The sequence below is a fragment of the Alnus glutinosa genome, chromosome 11, assembly GCF_958979055.1.
Source record: "Alnus glutinosa chromosome 11, dhAlnGlut1.1, whole genome shotgun sequence".
In the NCBI taxonomy this organism is placed as follows: Eukaryota; Viridiplantae; Streptophyta; class Magnoliopsida; order Fagales; family Betulaceae; genus Alnus; species Alnus glutinosa.
In genome coordinates, this window is record NC_084896.1 from 2,084,811 (window position 1) to 2,102,971 (window position 18,161).

At 37.6% G+C, this 18,161-nt stretch overlaps 1 long non-coding RNA gene across 1 annotated transcript; it reads left to right on the forward strand.

Moving 5' to 3' along the window:
* The first annotated feature begins 4,930 nt into the window (after positions 1 to 4,930).
* Positions 4,931 to 7,460, forward strand: LOC133882078 (uncharacterized). Its single transcript, XR_009902625.1, has 4 exons — positions 4,931 to 5,065; positions 5,143 to 5,207; positions 5,653 to 5,707; positions 7,073 to 7,460. It is a non-coding gene; the product is annotated as an uncharacterized LOC133882078 (long non-coding RNA).
* The last annotated feature ends 10,701 nt before the right edge of the window (positions 7,461 to 18,161 follow it).

Sequence of the window (18,161 nt, forward strand, 5' to 3'; positions counted from 1 at the left end):
AGTTTCATGGAAATGAGGGGGCCATAGCTGCAGATGATTGGCTTACTTCTTACGAGGGGTTAGCCGAAACGGCTAAGTGTACCGACGAGCAGAAAGTGGAGTACGCCAGGCTCGTGTTCCGTAGCGAAGCACAACAGTGGTGGAAATCCAAGAAACTGCATCTTGTGACAGAATATGGACAGGGGATTCCCATTTCGTGGGAACGCTTCAAGCAAGAGTTTAATGACCGTTTCTTCCCACTTGCTCAAAGGCAACGATGTGCAAAGGACTTCCTAGAGCTTAAACAGGGGTCTATGTCCGTGGAGCAATATTCGGCAGAATTTATGAGGTTATCAAGGTATGCTCCATATCTTATCCCTGACGAGGGGATCAAGGTTGAGAAGTTTCGGGGTGGCTTGGCGCCATGAATTCTGGAGCGAGTCATTTTCGTAAAGGTGGCTGATTATTCTGAGATGGTGCATGTTGCCACCATGGCTGAGATAGGGATTAAGACTGCAGCAGCAGATTACATGAGTAGGAAATGGTCCATGTCTGCAGGGACTTCTTCTACACCACCTTTCAAGAAGCAAGCTACAAGTGGTAGTGCAGGATCCCAGGGAAGGAAGAACACTTATACGGGTCAGGGTAGTGGCAATCTTCAGAGTTGCAGCAAGTGCAGGAAGCCACATTTGGGAGAGTGCCGATATGGGTCAGGTGTATGCTACAAGTGTGGCAGGCCTGGCCACTTTGCTCGAGAATGCACCCAAGCAAGTGGAAGCAGAGGACAGGGGTCTCAGGCTAGCGTCAATCAGCCCAGGCCTACAGTTCCAGCCCGGGTTTATGCTATCACCCCGGAGAACGTCCTAGCTGAGGACAATGCCACGGATGTAGTTACAGGTATGATCCCTTTGTTTGGTAGAGTTGCTTGTGCATTGTTTGATCCGGGTGCTTCGCACTCGTTTATCTCCTCATCATATGTGAAGTTATGTGGAGTGAGCACTGAACCCTTAGAACATAATGTATGTGTGGCCACTCCTGTTGGCGACATTGTCACTTGTAAGAAGTATGTAGGCAATTGTCCTATTGCTATCAAGGGGAGAGTCTTACCGGCGAAATTAGCGGTATTTGGCATGATGGGCTTTGATGTCATTTTGGGAATGGACTGGCTATCAAAGTATAATGCTAACATGGATTGCCGTAGGAAGGAGATTACTTTTCGACCCCATGGTATGGAAGAGTTCACATATTGTGGGTCTAAAGTGCGGTCTTCTCCGCCACTACTCTCTGCCATTCAAGCTGTCAAGAATGTTAAGGATGGAGCACAGGCTTACTTGGCGTATGTACAAGCTAAACCAGAGACTAAGGCAAAGTTGGAAGAGATTCCAGTAGTATGTCACTATTCGGATGTTTTCTCTGAAATCACGGGTTTGCCACCGGACCGTGAGGTTGAGTTCTCTATTGACTTAGTGCCGGGAACTCAGCCTATTCACAAGGCACCCTACCGTATGGCACCAACAGAATTAAGGGAGTTGAAAGAGCAGCTTCAAGAGTTGCTTGATCGGGGCTTCATCCGCCCAAGTGTATCACCATGGGGAGCGCCAGTGTTATTTGTGAAGAAAAAGGATGGATCTTTGCGGATGTGTATAGACTACCGGGAGTTGAATAGGGTTACTATAAAAAATAAGTACCCCTTACCAAGGATCGATGACTTATTTGATCAACTCAAGGGAGCCTCAACATTTTCAAAGATAGACCTTCTTTCGGGGTACCACCAGTTGAAGGTGAGAGAAGAAGATATTCCCAAGACGGCGATCCGAACAAGATATGGACATTTTGAATTTTTGGTGATGCCTTTCGGATTGACTAATGCTCCTTCGGTGTTTATGGATTTGATGAATCGGGTGTTCCACGAATACTTAGATTCTTTTGTGGTGGTATTTATTGACGACATATTGATTTATTCGGTCAATCGTGTGGAGCATGAGGAACACTTGAAGATTGTGTTGGAGAAGCTACGAGAAAAGAAATTATTTGCCAAATTCAAGAAGTGTGAGTTTTGGCTTGAAGAAGTAGCATTTTTGGGCCATGTGGTAAGCAAGAATGGCCTAGCTGTTGATCCAGCCAAAGTACAAGCAGTTGTAGAATGGGAAAGGCCAACTAGTGTACGGGAAATTCGTAGTTTCTTGGGCTTAGCAGGGTATTACAGGAGGTTTATTGAGGGGTTTTCTTCATTGTCAGGGCCACTCACTGCTCTTACAAGGAAGAATGTCCCATTTATATGGGGTGATAAATGTGAAGCCAGTTTCCAGGAGTTGAAGCGCAGATTGGTTACTGCACCAGTGTTGACCTTGCCTATGGAGTCAGTTGGGTATGTGGTTTATACGGATGCATCGAAGAAGGGCTTGGGATGTGTTCTTATGCAACAAGGCCGGGTTGTGGCCTATGCTTCAAGGTAGTTGAAAGAGCATGAAAAGAATTACCCCACTCATGACTTAGAGTTGGCAGCAGTGGTCTATGCGTTGAAAATATGGAGACATTATCTCTATGGAGAGAAGTGCGAAATTCACACGGATCACCAAAGTCTCAAATACTTTTTCACATAGAGGGACTTAAATATGAGGCAAAGGAGATGGCTTGAAGTCTTGAAGGACTATGATAGCAAAGTGTTTTACCATCCAGCTAAAGGTAATGTAGTAGCTGATGCATTGAGTAGAAAGTATCAAGAAGAAGAGACTGATCCAGAAGAAATTATGGGAGGGCTATCCCAACAAATCGCCCTCGTACAAATTGATGAAGTGATGACAGGTGGACCTCCTATTATGGCGGCACTTGTGGTAGAGCCTATGAGTATTGAAAGAATTAGAATGGCACAAGAAAGCGACCCTGAGTTGCAAGATCTTAGGGTTAGGGCCAGGGAAAGAGAGGTCAATGGCTTCTATCTCACTGAAAATGGGACTTTGAAGACCAGCAGTGGAAAAACAGTCATCCCTTGTGATACTGAGTTGAGGAGAGATATTCTGGATGAAGCGCACCAGACATGCTACACTGTCCACCCAGGCAATAACAAGATGTATCAAGACTTGAAGAAGAGATTTTGGTGGCGTGGCATGAAGAAGGATATTGCAGAGTATGTTGCACAGTGTCATTCTTGCCAGCTTGTTAAAGCTGAACATCAGAAGCCAGCAGGGCTACTTAAACCACTTGAAGTGCCTATGTGGAAGTGGGATCAGATTTCTATGGATTTTGTAGTGGGTCTTCCAAGAACACCAAGTGGACAGGATGCTATATGGGTTATTGTTGACAGGTTGACAAAGAGTGCCCATTTCCTTCCCATCAAGATCACTGACTCGATGGAAAGGTTAGCAGATTTATATGTGCGGGAGATTGTGAGGCTACATGGAGTACCTATCTCCATTGTGTCAGACCGTGACCCACGGTTCACTTCGAGGTTTTGGGAGAAATTACAAGTGCTATGGGAACAAAGTTGAACTTTAGCACGGCTTACCATCCGCAAACTGACTGCCAATCGGAGAGAACCATTCAAACTCTCGAGGATATGCTTAGGTTGTGTGTATTGGATTTCAAAGAAAGCTGGATACGTCATTTGCCTTTAGTTGAATTTGCCTATAACAATAGTTTTCAGGCAACCATTGGCATGGCACCTTATGAGGCGTTGTATGGGCGCAAATGTCGATCGCCTCTGTATTGGGATGATGTTGGTGAGAGACAGTTATTGGGGCCAGAATTAGTGCAGGTGATGAAAGAAAAGATAGCATTGATCCGGAAGCGCATGCTTACCGCGCAAAGTCGACAGAAAAGCTATGCGGATAAGCGACGTCATGAGTTAAAATTTGCAGTTGGGGACCTTGTGTATCTTAAGGTGTCACCAATGCGGAATGTATTCCATTTTGGCAACAAGGGCAAGCTTAGTCCAAGGTATGTTGGACCATTCAAGGTGTTGAAGCAAATAGGTTCCTTGGCATACAAGATCGAAATGCCTCCTACTTTGGTAGGCATTCATGATGTTTTTCACGTCTCTCAGCTGCGGAAGTGTATTCACGATCCATCTCAGGTGATAAATCATGAGCCTCTTGATATTCAGCCTAACTTGACATATGAGGAGTTGCCCGTACAAATCTTAGATCGCAAGGAACAACAATTGAGGACAAAGACAATTCCGCTTGTGAAAGTTTTATGGAGGAATCACGGAGTTGAGGAAGCTTCATGGGAACTTGAACAGCAGATGGGGGATAAATACCCCCACTTATTTGAGTAAACCCAGGTACGATTTTTTTTTGATACATATCGATTAAGTGTTAGATCCTCGATAGAAGTGCATGTTCGCATGATCGTATGGCGGTCTAAGGTCCAAATTTCGAGGACGAAATTTTTATAAGGAGGGGAGGATGTGATGTCCTAGAAAATATTTAATGGGTTTATTGGATAAAAAAAAAAAAAATAGGTCTACTTGGTGTGGTAAAACAAAACAAAATGTTTCATTTTGATCCTATAGACTAGTAATTATAGCCAAGAAAATAAAATGCAGAAAAACATTTTTTAAGGTCTAAAGAAAATTAAGAATTTCAAAAGAAATAAGAAATAAAAACAAAAATAAAAGGAATAAAATAAAATAAATGAATAAAGATATATATATATATATATATATATATATATATATATATATATATATATATATATATATATAAACTAAAACTTGGCCACACGACCTTTCATTTGAAAGGCCGTACGGCCGAATCTGAAATGGCCATTCGGCCATTTCAGGACTGAAGGGCTGATGCCCTTCAGTTATAAAAAAAAAAAAAAAAAAAAAAAAAAAAAAAAAAAAAAAAGAACGTGAGGCGCATGCGCCTCACTTAAGGGAGAAATAAGGGAGGCAACAGTAACTCGGCAGAGGAAGAAAAAGGGGGAAAAAGGAAGAAAAAAAAAAGAAGAAAAGGGAGGGAAAGAAGTGGTACTTCTAAACAAGAAAAGTACGATCTACGAAGATCCAACGGTCGGATCTTCAATCCGTTTTCGGAAACGTGATCCTTGCACTCGGATCTACGTTCTTACCGATTGTTTTAAGGTAAAACACTAAACTCATGATTTTGTGATTTTTGGGTAAAATCCTAAAATATGAGTTTAATCCTCTATATTCTTTAGGTATTTGAACTTATTGGAGTTACTTGAGGCTACCCAAACTTTGGGTTGAAGTTTGGAGAACTTGGGTAAGTTTTTCCTCAAGCCCTAATTTTTGAGTATTTGATATTTGTAGGATTTTAGGGGATTAACATTTAGTAAATGCCATGGTGTTAATAAATATTGTTATTGGGGTTGAGTTTGGGTAAACCCTAATTTAATGGATGAAATTAAATTGAGGTTTTTGATTATTAAAAAATTAGGTTGTTAATTTATGGGCTAATTGTGGTGATAGTGATGAATAACCCTAAATTAACCATGAGTTTTATAAAATAAATAAATAAATAAATATTTGTAGGGTTATGTTTTAATGTTAGCAATTTGTATAAATTGAGGATTTTATTGATAAGCCTAGAACTATTATTAGGTATGAGCTTAGGCAATTGATGGGTAGAATAGTCATTGAGCGATTTAAAGTGAAAATTAGTGTAATTATTGGATGGAAACTAAATTGATGCAATATGTTATGTATAGTGGCACTTTGTGGATTGAGCCTAGGACTTATTAGTGTTGGTGTGCAAGCAGTCAGGTGATATTTTACTCACTGAGAAACTGTTATTTTTATATATTATAGAATTGCAAAAGATATATGTTGTTTTATAAATTCGAACCAACTGTATGTTGATTATCTGTTTTGGTTGTTTTGAGTAGTTTCAACTATGTTCAAATAATATCAATGATGTTATGAAATGATGAATGAATGAAATGTGTAGAATTATTTTTAAAGTGTTTGAATGTGAGCTGCGGTTGGGATTTAAATTATGCATAGTAGAATGATAAAGTTTCATGTTAATTGGTTTATTGTATTTGAAGAAAGCATGATTTGTAAAGAATAGGGAATAGAGTTTGAATTGTAAAGCGTAAAGCATGAGCATGAGCATGAGCATAAGAATAAAAGGAATGAAAGGACAAAGTACAAAGAATGAAAGGAATGAAAGGACAAAGCACAAGGAATGAAAGGATTGACATAAGAAATGGAAGGACAATCATGAGCATGCATATCATTGTTAAATTGTATAATGTTTTCATGATATAGAATATTGTAGTTTTTGTACTAGACGTATTAGTATGCCTAAGAGTTTTAATGGCAAAAGAGCTTATGTATACTGCTATCGTCTAGTTGCATAATTTTATAACATTGAGCTTGGACGAACAAGAATATTGTCATGGTTCGGTATGAGTAATACAGCGTTCTAGGAGTAGGTAGATGAATTGTCGTGGCACGTCAGTAAGAAGTGCTTGGATACTCGAGTTTTACTCTAGTAACCGCATGGACAACTACGTGCTCGACATGAAGTTGTAATGCCCTAGGATTCCGTGTTAACCATGTTCGGAAAATGATAGTAAGCTTGTACTAATGAGCGAGATGGCATGTTTTAAGCTTAGTGTGCTTGGTTTTGATGTTATTGGTTGCGATATCGGTGTGGCTTGGGAGTAGGTAGATGGATTGTCGTTGTACATCAGAAAGAAGTGCTTGGATATCAGAGTCTTACTCTAATAACCGCATGGACAACTATGTGCTTGACATGAAGTTGTAATGCCCTGAGGCACAGTGTTATCACAGTTAATAACGTTAGACTTAAGTGCATTTGAGCTACCAACATAAAAGTATTATTGTGGGTGGGTTTATACGTGGTCGTTTCCATGCCAATGGAACTCCTACGTATGGGTCCAACTACATAGTATGTTTTAAATGTTTTCTGATAGTCGGTGTTCGCTAAATCAGCTACGGGAGTTTTCAAACAAAATTTTATAGATTGGTAGCTGTTATAGTGTACGCGAGACTAAAAGGAAAAGTTGGTTCTTTGCGAAAACTCAGTTAGTTTAATATCACTGAGGCGGTGAACTCATCATTTCACCTATACGGATGTGGCAAACCCCCACAACCTTATAGATGATGTCCATTTGACTGCAGGTACACCTGACTTAGAGGAGGACCCCGTAGCTGCGTATTTGGGATATTACGATTGAAGCACACCGCGACAGTCGTATTGAGTTGGACTATGGAGTTCACTCTTTTGGGGTATTTTGTATATGGCTGGTGACGTAGGTGTCACATATTTTTGTGTAGCCATTCTTTTGTATTAGTGGAATTGTAGCCTTAAACAGTTAGACAGGTATATGGCTCTTTTGTATGGACCACATGTATATTTAGATGTGCTTTCCGTTATGAGATGTAACGTTATGATTATTCCGCTGTTAGATATTACTCTGAATATCAGGTACATGATATGGAGCATGTATGTATGTTGGCTGAGCGACACGTAGTCGTGCCACTGTGATGACCCTTTTTGTGTTTTATAAATATTTTATCCAAAAAAAAAAAAAAAAAAAGGGTCGTCATAATATAGTTGGTTCGGATTTATAAAACAACACATATATTTTGCAATTCATTAATATATGAAAATAATAGTTTCTTAGTGAGTAGAATACTCATCTGGGCAGCATTGGACTCATGACTCAAACTCTGCATTGGAGAACCCATTGAAGTCTACAATCTGAACACTGTCCTACAAACATTGGTATCTTTAGGCTATGCTATGGAACCCATTCTATGACACTTAAACTATTTGCATGCTCACCCGTTGCGTTACCCATGTCGAAATCTAGTTACGTATCCTAAACTATTATTAGGTTATCATTTAGGTTTAGGTTCACATTATATCATGTTTATTAATATAATATGTATTTACTATTTTTATTAGCTTATATATTGTTGTTATATAATATTATTATTGTTAACCCTTTTTATAGCTTATTGTTTATTTACTAAGTTAACTATATATATTTAACTCATATATATACATATGTATATATACAAATATACATATTCACATTCAACGCTTAAACCTAATCCGATGATGCACTAAAATACTTAGTGTACATGGATAAGTGAATTAGGTACTAAGTTGTCTTGTTATCATTATTAACTATTAAGTCTTATAGTTAGTTTATGTTCAGTTGTAATTGGCTACATTCTGTTAGGACAAAATCACTTGTATGTAAAGATGCTGTCAACAGGGATTCCACTTTTCAGAGCACTCACAAAAGACTTTGCACTGCGTGAAAGATAGAAGAATTCAGGTTTCCTGTCAGCCGTCCGGACGACGTGTCATCCCGTCCGGTCGCCCTTCTGTCCTCTGTTCCATCCGTCTGGACGACGTGTCATCCCGTTCGGACGCCCGACAGACCAAGCATCATTAGTCCGGACGATGTGTTTTTCAGTCCAGACCCTCTACTGTATCGAGAAGCTTCTGTTCTAGCTTATATCCATCCGGACGTCTCAGCAGCCCGTCCGGACGCCTCTCAGTGATCTATCAGCTTCAGATTCTTTCCAAGTTCAAAATAAGGGAAGATTGATACAACCGTCCGGACGATGTGGTTTCCTGTTCGGTCGTGCTAATGTATAAGGCAAGAATCGCAATTCAAATTCAACCGTCCGGATGGCTGTCAGCATGGTCCGGACGCGCGTGCAACAAATATGGAAATTGCAGATTCGACTTCAAACCGTCCGTACGTCTGTCCTTCATGGTCCGGACACGCGCATAGCAGATATGGAAATTGCATGTTGAAGATCATCGGTCTGGATGACCATCCTCCATGGTCCGGACGCGCAAAGCCTTATATGAAAATTACTTGCAGCGGACATGCGACCGTTTGGACGACTGTGTCTTACCATCTGGACGTGGCTCTTAAACAGGAAAGATTTTCAGGGAAAATCTCTGAAATTCTGGTCACACAATTGTCCGTCCGGACGGCCCAGGTTCACCGTCCGAACGGCGTCCGTACATATCACTGTAGTCGCCCATTCCATCCTTCAGCCTATAAATAGAGGCCCCTGGGCATTGAGAACTGCAAGAATTCGGTTGTGAATTCCTTACAGTTTAGAGAGGGTGTTTAGGGAGATATTGAAGATCTGCTAGCTCTCTAGCTTTGCCAAGTGTGTGATTTGATCAGCTGTGAAGTCTATCTTAGGGGTCGACCCTAAGATAAAGGATTCTATTGAAGACCCCTTCAGGTAGGAGACCTGGTTGGGAGGCGTTCGTGTTTGGTTACACGTTAGAGAGCAAGGTACGACCACTGCATTAGGGGTATGTGAGTGTTACTGCTTTGTATCTAGTCTTGTCTTCTGAATAGTGGATATTCTGGGTTCGGCTGCCCTAGAGTGGTTTTTCTCTTAATTGAGTTTCCACTTTGCCAACAAAATATTTGTCTCCTTTAATTTCGCATTTAATATTTTGTTGCACACTGTTCACACACACTGTTAAATTTAGAAGTCCATTTACTTTTTTCAATTGGTATCAGTGTAGGTACACTCCGTTTAAAGGATTTAATTCCTGAGTGTGATCCTCATCTCTTTGTGACTTTTATTTTTTTATTACACCTTTTAGCATGGATTTCTCTCAGCTATCTGAAGAAAATCATGATATTGAGCTCTCTAAAGTTTTTGCTAAAATTGATAAAATTGTTTTCCAAAAGAGCTTAAAAAGGTGAAGCAAGAAAAAGAATCTTTGATTGTTCAGTTGTCTAAATCTCATGCTTTGATTGACTCTTTGAGATCTGATAATACCATGCTATTTAACATTATTGAAACACTTGAGAATAAATTAAAAGAATTTGAAGATCTCTTGAAAAAAATTCTTAAGTGATAATTTGAAAAGCATGCTTTGTATTCATTCAGATATTTCTAACAAGTCTGCCTTAATTGTTGATGATATGAGTACTTCTACTTCACATGCTTCTGATTTTCAATTAGATTCTATTGATATTAAGGATGTGATAGTAGATGTAGCTTGTTCTGAAAATTATTGCTTGAATAATTGTGTGAAGGCAAAATCCAAAGATACAGGTACACAAGCTCATGGTAAGTTTATCCCTACGTGTCATAATTGTGGGAAGAGTGGTCATATTAGGCCAAATTGTTATTTGTTGAGATCCCACAGGCCTTGGATTAAGCAGGATGCTTTGAGGAAAAGTGAAGCTGAAGATTCTTCCTCATCAAAATATGTCCCTCCTCATAGGAGACATATAAAAGGTAAAGGCAATGTTATTTGTAAGAATACTAATCATAATTCAGCAAAGAATACAAAGAAGCATTCAAACAAAAGAAGCTTGCCTACCTGTCATCACTGCGGCATCACCGATCACATCCAATCCAAATGCCCACAGCTCCAGAAGTTGAAGGTTCAAAGGAAGTTGCCAACTAGAGCTACATCAGGCACTCTACCTCCTACGGCACTTCAGGCTCCACGGCATCAGTAGCAGTTTGTTCCTGCCTATCAAAGTGGCAAATCAAAGAAGAACAAATCAAGGTGCTACAAGAGAAAGCCGCAGAAGCCCATTAGCTACCATGACTATGAAGGGTTTCTGAGTCTGATGCAAGGTATGCTAAGGAGAATTGACAACATGGGCATGACCTGCAAGCCACTGCCACGGTCATTACAGTCGCTCATTCCATCCTTCATCCTATAAATAGAGGCTCCTGGGCATTGAGAACTGCAAGAATTCGGTGGTGAATTCCTTACAGCTTAGAGAGGGTGTTTAGGGAGATATTGAAGATCTGCTAGCTCTCTAGCTTTGCCAAGTGTGTGATTTGATCAGCTGTGAAGTCTATCTTAGGGGTCGGCCCTAAGGTAAAGGATTCCATTGAAGACCCCTTCAGGTAGGAGACCTGGTTGGGAGGCGTTCGTGTTGGGTTACACGTTAGAGAGCAAGGTACGACCACTGCATCAGGTGTATATGAGTGTTAATGCTTTGTATCTAGTCTTGTCTTCTGAATAGTGGATATCCTGGGTTTGGCTGCTCCGGAGTGGTTTTTCTCTTAATTGAGTTTCCACTTCACCAACAAAATTTTTGTCTCCTTTAATTCCGCATTTAATATTTTGTTGCACATTGTTCACACACACTGTTAAATTTAGAAGTCCATTTATTTTTTCAGTTTATCCATTTAAGCTAATTAAGTATATTCGGTCGCTATATATGTACTTATTGACGTAAGATTATATTAGACATCACAACTCTGTGTTCTTCTAACCTTGATCACTACATTAATACTTTACTAGTTTCTAACCTTCCAAGTAATTTAGATTATACAACCTAAACACACTAGTCATCACTTATCTTATTTCTCATTCTCACTAGTACCAAGATGAGTACTTTAATAATTAATTAGCAATTCATCCTCCTCTAAACATCCAAATGGATTATAATAAAGAATCTAACTTTAATCAATTCCATTTATCCAACCTATACCCAAAATCCACATAGATGGTCTCTTAATCAACCCAAGCCTTAAAGCATACTTACAACACTAAAATAACTCATAGTAGGGAACCTACTAAATTCCAAAAAATCCTTTGAACTCTCTTTTGCATAGTACCATTAACCCATTCTCTATTTCCACCTCATTTGCCATTTACACCAAAAGGATCTAACACATTAACTTCAACATCATAGTTCACTCCAAATCAACACCAAAATACCAATCAATCAACCACAAACATTAAGCTCAACCCCTCACAAATAATCATTAACCATCCATCATTAAACTACTTATCTAAATCAGATTTGAATTCCATTAAAACACTGATCAAAATCAGCCCATACATTCCTCAAAACAAAAGCTATAAATCACCAATACAACATCAAATGTGGCAAGATTTTCCTTCACATCAAACCATTAACATTTCAATAATCATAAACCTCAATCATCTACCAAATTCCTTTCAAAAACAAGATCTAATCCAACCCAACATTCTATAATCTATATTAGGGCTTTAACCATAAACTAACACAATTATCCTCAATTTACAAACATAAACTTGATCTGAATTCCCATCAAAATACCCTTCATAATCACTTTTCATTCAAACATCAACCACTTACAATAAAGCATCAATCATAGGTTATCAAAAATCAAGAATCAAAATCTATAAAATTAGCCTTCTAAACCAATAATCATAAAAACCCTAGGATTTCAACCTAAATTAAACCCCACAGAAACCCATCAATAATGATTCTAAAATACAAATTCAAAACCTATTTTAGAATCATCAAACACAAATATAGCATCACAAACCGAAACCCAAGAGACATACATCATTCGGCCAACACCTCAAAAATCCTACAAATTCCATACCCGAACACCAAAACGAACACCAACCCAAAAATCATCTTGACCGGAATTGAGCAATGGCCATAAAAACTACCAAAAATCAACACAACTGAAACAAAGGAAATAAATCAAGCTCCCAAACGAAACACTAACCCAATCGAAGCAACATAATCATCTAAACTCAAATACTCTCAAAATTGAACCCAAGGGAAGACCCATTTGGCCACAAAGCAAATTCAAGGGAGATTCAAGCAAAAATCAAAGAAAAAGGGAAGATGAATCTCACTAGATTAGAGCCGAATTTACGCCATAGATGCTGCCTCCCATGACCCGACGGTGGCCCAGCCATTGTAGCTCCAAAAATCGCACCACCACCGGCCAGGAACTGCTCTCCACATTCGGGTTCTCTCACATCTGGATGGGTGTTCGTGCGTGCGTGATAGAACAGAGGGGAGAAAGGAAGAAAAGAAGAAAACGAAAAGGATGAGGGTGAGAGTCTACTGAAGATCCGAGAGAAGAGGAAAGAAAGAATAAGGAAAAGAAAGGAAGAGAAATGGGGAGATCGAGCGCGAGGGAGAGTGTGCGTGAGAGAGGAGAGAAAAGAAAGAAAAGAGAAAAGAAAAGAAAGAGGAAAGGGATAAGGTAAAGTGTCACCATGTGGGTGGTTGGGAGAGGATGAGGCAATCCTCTACCAACCAACCGGGTGCTGACACGTGGCAGAGGGAAATTGCATTTTTATTTTGAAGCCCCAATTATTATTATTTGCATCAAGACCTCACTATGTTAAAATTGTATCTTTTAGCAACTAATACATAACACCTCACCTAATCCAATTATATTTTATCAATATAATTAATTATTTAATTTATTCCATTGGGATCTATTATTATTATTCTAATTTTATTATTTTATCTTAAGCTTATTTTATTTTCTTAACATAAATACTATCACTTAAAATATAATTATTAGTCCAATCATTTAATAAAGACAATTTATTAAATGCTAAATTCCTAATTAATTTTTCTTGGTCTTTACACGTGGCTCCCAGGTGCAAAGTTTTGGATTGATAAGGTTACTTGAAAACAATAACTACTCCTTTCATGGAAAAATTCAGAAGATCCAGCACCTAGTGTGTACTTGGGGGGGTTAGACCCAAATGGAAGCAATCAAATTTGCTTAGAGTGGAACATATCCCAAATCTATTGGAGTTATGGAGTTTGGAATGGAAATTAATTTAGCTTAATTCCTGGGATGGGATTGAATTTTGTCTACAACATTAGTTTTGTTTCAAATGAAAATGGAGATCTAAAACCCAGTAACATTTTGTTCGATAGTGAAATGAATCCAAAAATATTAGATTTTGGGATGGCTAGAATAGTTGGAAACAACGAAACATAAACAAACACACATCGAATTGTCGAAACTTAGTAAGTATGCAATTTATTTCACATCTAACATCTGCAAAGAAAGTGCTTGGGAATATTACAATTTTTACCACAATATATTTTTTACAAACTGATGTGACTGTCTATAATTGATAAAATAACTAAGAGTGTATGGTTGACAAGTCAATAAAGTCAAAATTTTATGCATAATCATTTAATCAATTATAAACTATCACGTCAAGTTTATAAAAGGCTTGTAGTAAAAACTATAGTACTCATAGCATAATTTATTTGCAATTCTCGACCGAGTAATGCTATATATCACTACAAAAAAAAGGGTATTTTGAGCCTTTTTTTTTAAGCTGTTTTAAGGCCTAAAAAAGGCTCAAACCATTTAGAGCCCTTTTTTTTTTTTTTTTCCAGCTTTTTGAAAACGGCTTAGAACATGGGGTATGGAAATCAAGGTTTTGAGCCGTTTTAACAAAAATGGCTCTAACTGTTTGGAGTCGTTTTAAACAAAAACGACTCAAATGGTTTTGAGCCGTTTTAGATCCAAAATGGCTCAAAACGATTTCAGCCGTTTTAATCAAAACGGCTTCAATTGTTTTTCGAAATTTTGGCTAAAATGGTTCAAAGCTATTTGAAACGGTTTTATTAAAACGGTTCAAACTGTTTAGAGTCGTTTTGTGTCTAAAATAGCTCAAAACGACTCAAATCGTTTTGAAACACTTTAAGTCCAAAATGACTCGAAATGATTGGACCCGTTTAAGACTCAAAACGGCTCAAATCGTTTTGAAACGCTTTAGGTCCAAAACGACTCAAAATGATTGGAATCGTTTAGGACTCAAAACGACTCGAAATTTTTTTAAAAAAATTAAATCATTATTTTTTTCACTTTTGTTAATACCTGGTACTTCAACCCCAATTCCTAGATGGTAAGGTGAAATATAATGCAAAAAAATAGCATTCTTATAACATGAACAAAATGGATGTTATAAGGAAATCTAAAGCTTAATTAAAGAAGAAATCACTTTCAAATTGTGTTCACCTACAAATAAAATTTCATTTTCAACTACAACCCTTGACATCAAAATCTGAAAAAACAAGAAAACTACAACATTTCAACAATAAAAAACAAAGAAAAAAGATGTCACAAGAGAATGCACACACAATTGCTATTGCCACCACTGATAAACAAAAACTCCCACTTTACCTCAAGGAAGTGAAAAGCTCCAAGCATTGGCTGTAGGTTTTCTCATACTTGGGACTCCTCTCACTAGGGCAACATCTCTGCCACCTATTGTAAAGACACTCTAGAAATATCTTGTCGATCAAACAAATCGCCCCGGTCTCAAAACAACCTTGGAATCAAATCGAACTCAGTCCTTTCCACATCCATCTTCATCACCACAAATAAACAAAGGCTAACCATACCAAGTAGCCTAAGAATATCAGATAAAGTTGCCTGCATGTGACAATATATTTTAGAATGACATGACAAAACTTAAACAAATCAATCTATGATGCTGCATAAAAGCGCTACTTATAGTATTGATTCAGAATTTCAACAACTACAACATGCATCTCCTTCAGAATTTCAAAAGACATTACACGACCCAAAGAGCACCCACAGTTGCTATTGCAATAATTACCATACAACTTCTTTACCATTGGCTGAAGCACCTAGAATGTCATGAGCATAAAAACAATCGCATTGCTAAATACTTGTAACATGGTCCCAACAACTACTAGAGTTGCTATATTAGTCTACCATACTATTACAAAACCATGCTTAAACTGCCTAGAAGCCTCAAACATATTTTTTTAAAAGATATAAGTAAATACATTAAAAAAATCAAAAGTTTATGCGTCTATAGAATAAGAAATACACTTTAAATGACAAAACAGTCTTAACAGTATTGTCACTTACTATATCAAGATAATGTATGTGACGACGGTCTCTTATGCGAATCATCATTCGGGGTCGAGGGCACGACACCTACATTAGTGATTCGGATAAAATGTACGTTACGCAACTATATATATATATAGGAAACTAGTAACGATTCACGTAACATTTTCAACCGTATAGATTAAAAAAATTACACTTTGTTAATTAGTTAATCATGTTGGGAGCTAACCTGGTTGACTGGCTATTGAAGGTTTCACCCTCACGACATTAGGTAACTCAGTGTCTTGCGTAGCTGAAGTGTTGCCCACTAGTGCTGCATTGTCGGACGCAAGACTTTCGATCATCTTTTGCATATTCTCTATCACTCGACTTTGTACTGCAATCTGTTCATCTGTTTTTCTCCTATCTTCATATGCTCTTCTCCTCTCTTCATCCGCTTTTCTCTTCTCTTCATCCGCTCTTCTTCTATCTTCCTCCAATCGTTCATTCAATTTTCTCCTTTCTTCATACCATTTTTCCATCATTTCATTCATTCGATTATTGAATGCAGCTTCTTGGGACAAGCGTGATGCTGATGATGCAGGTGAGCGAAAAGTGGGTCTAACCAGTAGTGGCCCAAGCCCTATTCCACAAACATGACCCGAGTATTCTGTTGTTCCCATTATCATTGCAAGCACATCATCTTCGGCCCACAGTATTGAACCATGTGGATATATAGGGTTTGTTCTTACAGTGTCATCGGCTATCAGCTCCTTAAGCTTTTCCTAACATATATATATATATATAGTAAATGTGTTAATTATTAAACATTTAATTGCTTCGGTAAATACTTATACTATTTCAATATATATGATAAATTCAACAAAACACAAATTAAATCACTAAGTTAAGCATGTACAATCACTAAGCTAGGCACCCCATCACTTTTTGTGTGGGTTAGTACAAAAACTTCAGCTCGGGTGGGTGGCGTTTGCTTTGATATCTCCTTTGAAAACAAAAATTATAAATTAACCAAAGTTAATCATGAATGTGAGAATGTGAAATCAACCCCAAATTCTATCAGTAAACATACCAGCTCTTTTGCAACTATGGCGTAGCTCTTCGAGCCAGATGTATGAAATATCTTATTGCTGCTTTTGGAGATTTGTCTATTCTTTTCAGCCCTTACCTACACAATTTTTGTTATAAACAAATACGGTATCATGAGTTTTTGAAAGTAGAAAGACATGATATTAATAATTAGTGACATTTGTTGTTATAATTACCTTATCTCCCGGAGTCAACCATGTGTCGATGGTAATCTCGATGTCCTTTGCATCAAACTCTGTGACGTTGGGCGTCGCGCCAATAATTGACTCACGAGTATCACTGTTTTGTATATTAAAACCTTTCTTCACTCTATACTTGAGATTTTTTCGCTTATGCCCGAGGTCCATCATTGCGATCCGTTTGATCGCATCAATCGGTGCATTAGGCATGATGTAAAATTTTTTTCAACAAATTAGTAAAAAAACCAATTAGATGCTATGTACATGTAATATATGTTCAATGCAATAAATCTGTAACTGACTTGTTTTATGATGAGTGCCAAATTTTGTATATTTGGACCCCTTAATTTGCATTAGTTAGACCTTTAATTTTGTTATTTTCTAATTTTTTGGTTAGTTTTTGTATTTTGGTATTTTGCAGATCATGGAGAGAAAACGGAAGTTTTAAAGTGAAAAAAAATGCAAATTTTGGAAGTCAAAATCGGATTGGATTAAATTTCAAGTTCTGCACAAGTCATAATATTTTGATCATAACTTTTAGCTCAAGTATTGGATTGAAGTGAAATTAGCGGCGTTGGAAAGATAATTCATAAATGCCCCGCAATAGAAGAGCATGAATTCCCTTGTTCCTAGCTGCTGCAGACACTCCAAACCCTAGCATTCTTTTCTTTTATTAGGGTTTTTGAGGGGTAGAGGTGCCATTTTGAAAATATGGCCCTAAACCTTAACGTTTTTGAGGGGTAAGGTGCTCTTGTCTTTTCTTTTGTAAGTGTTACTTTGTTCTTATATTATTTTAATTCAAAGTTATTTGTTTTTTTTTTTGTTCTTCTTTTCTTTTATCGCTTTACTTTTATAATATTTAAATTTTTAGTTCTTCTTCTTCTTTTTTCCTTATCAATTTTAATTCATAGCACTTTTAGTTTATTGTTATTTAATTTTTCGATCTCTCTTTCTTTTCTATTATTTCGTTTGTTGTTTTCTTTTATTTCTGTTCTTTTGTTCTTCCTTTTTCTTTTCGTTTTATTTTATTATTATGATTTCATTTCAAGATTGCTCGGTGTTTTTAGTCATGAGAGGCTAAAATCCTCAACTAAGGTTGAGGATGAAACCTCATCAATGATAACACCTTCGCTCTTGTCATGATATTCATAAATTCAATATTTATTTATATTCAAATTCCAGATCAATCTCTTTAGATTGATGATTTATATATATGTGTGTAATTCAATTGATGGATACATCAATTGATTTCTTTAAAATTGGGGTATCTATTGTGATTTCCGGATACAATAGATGATTTCAAT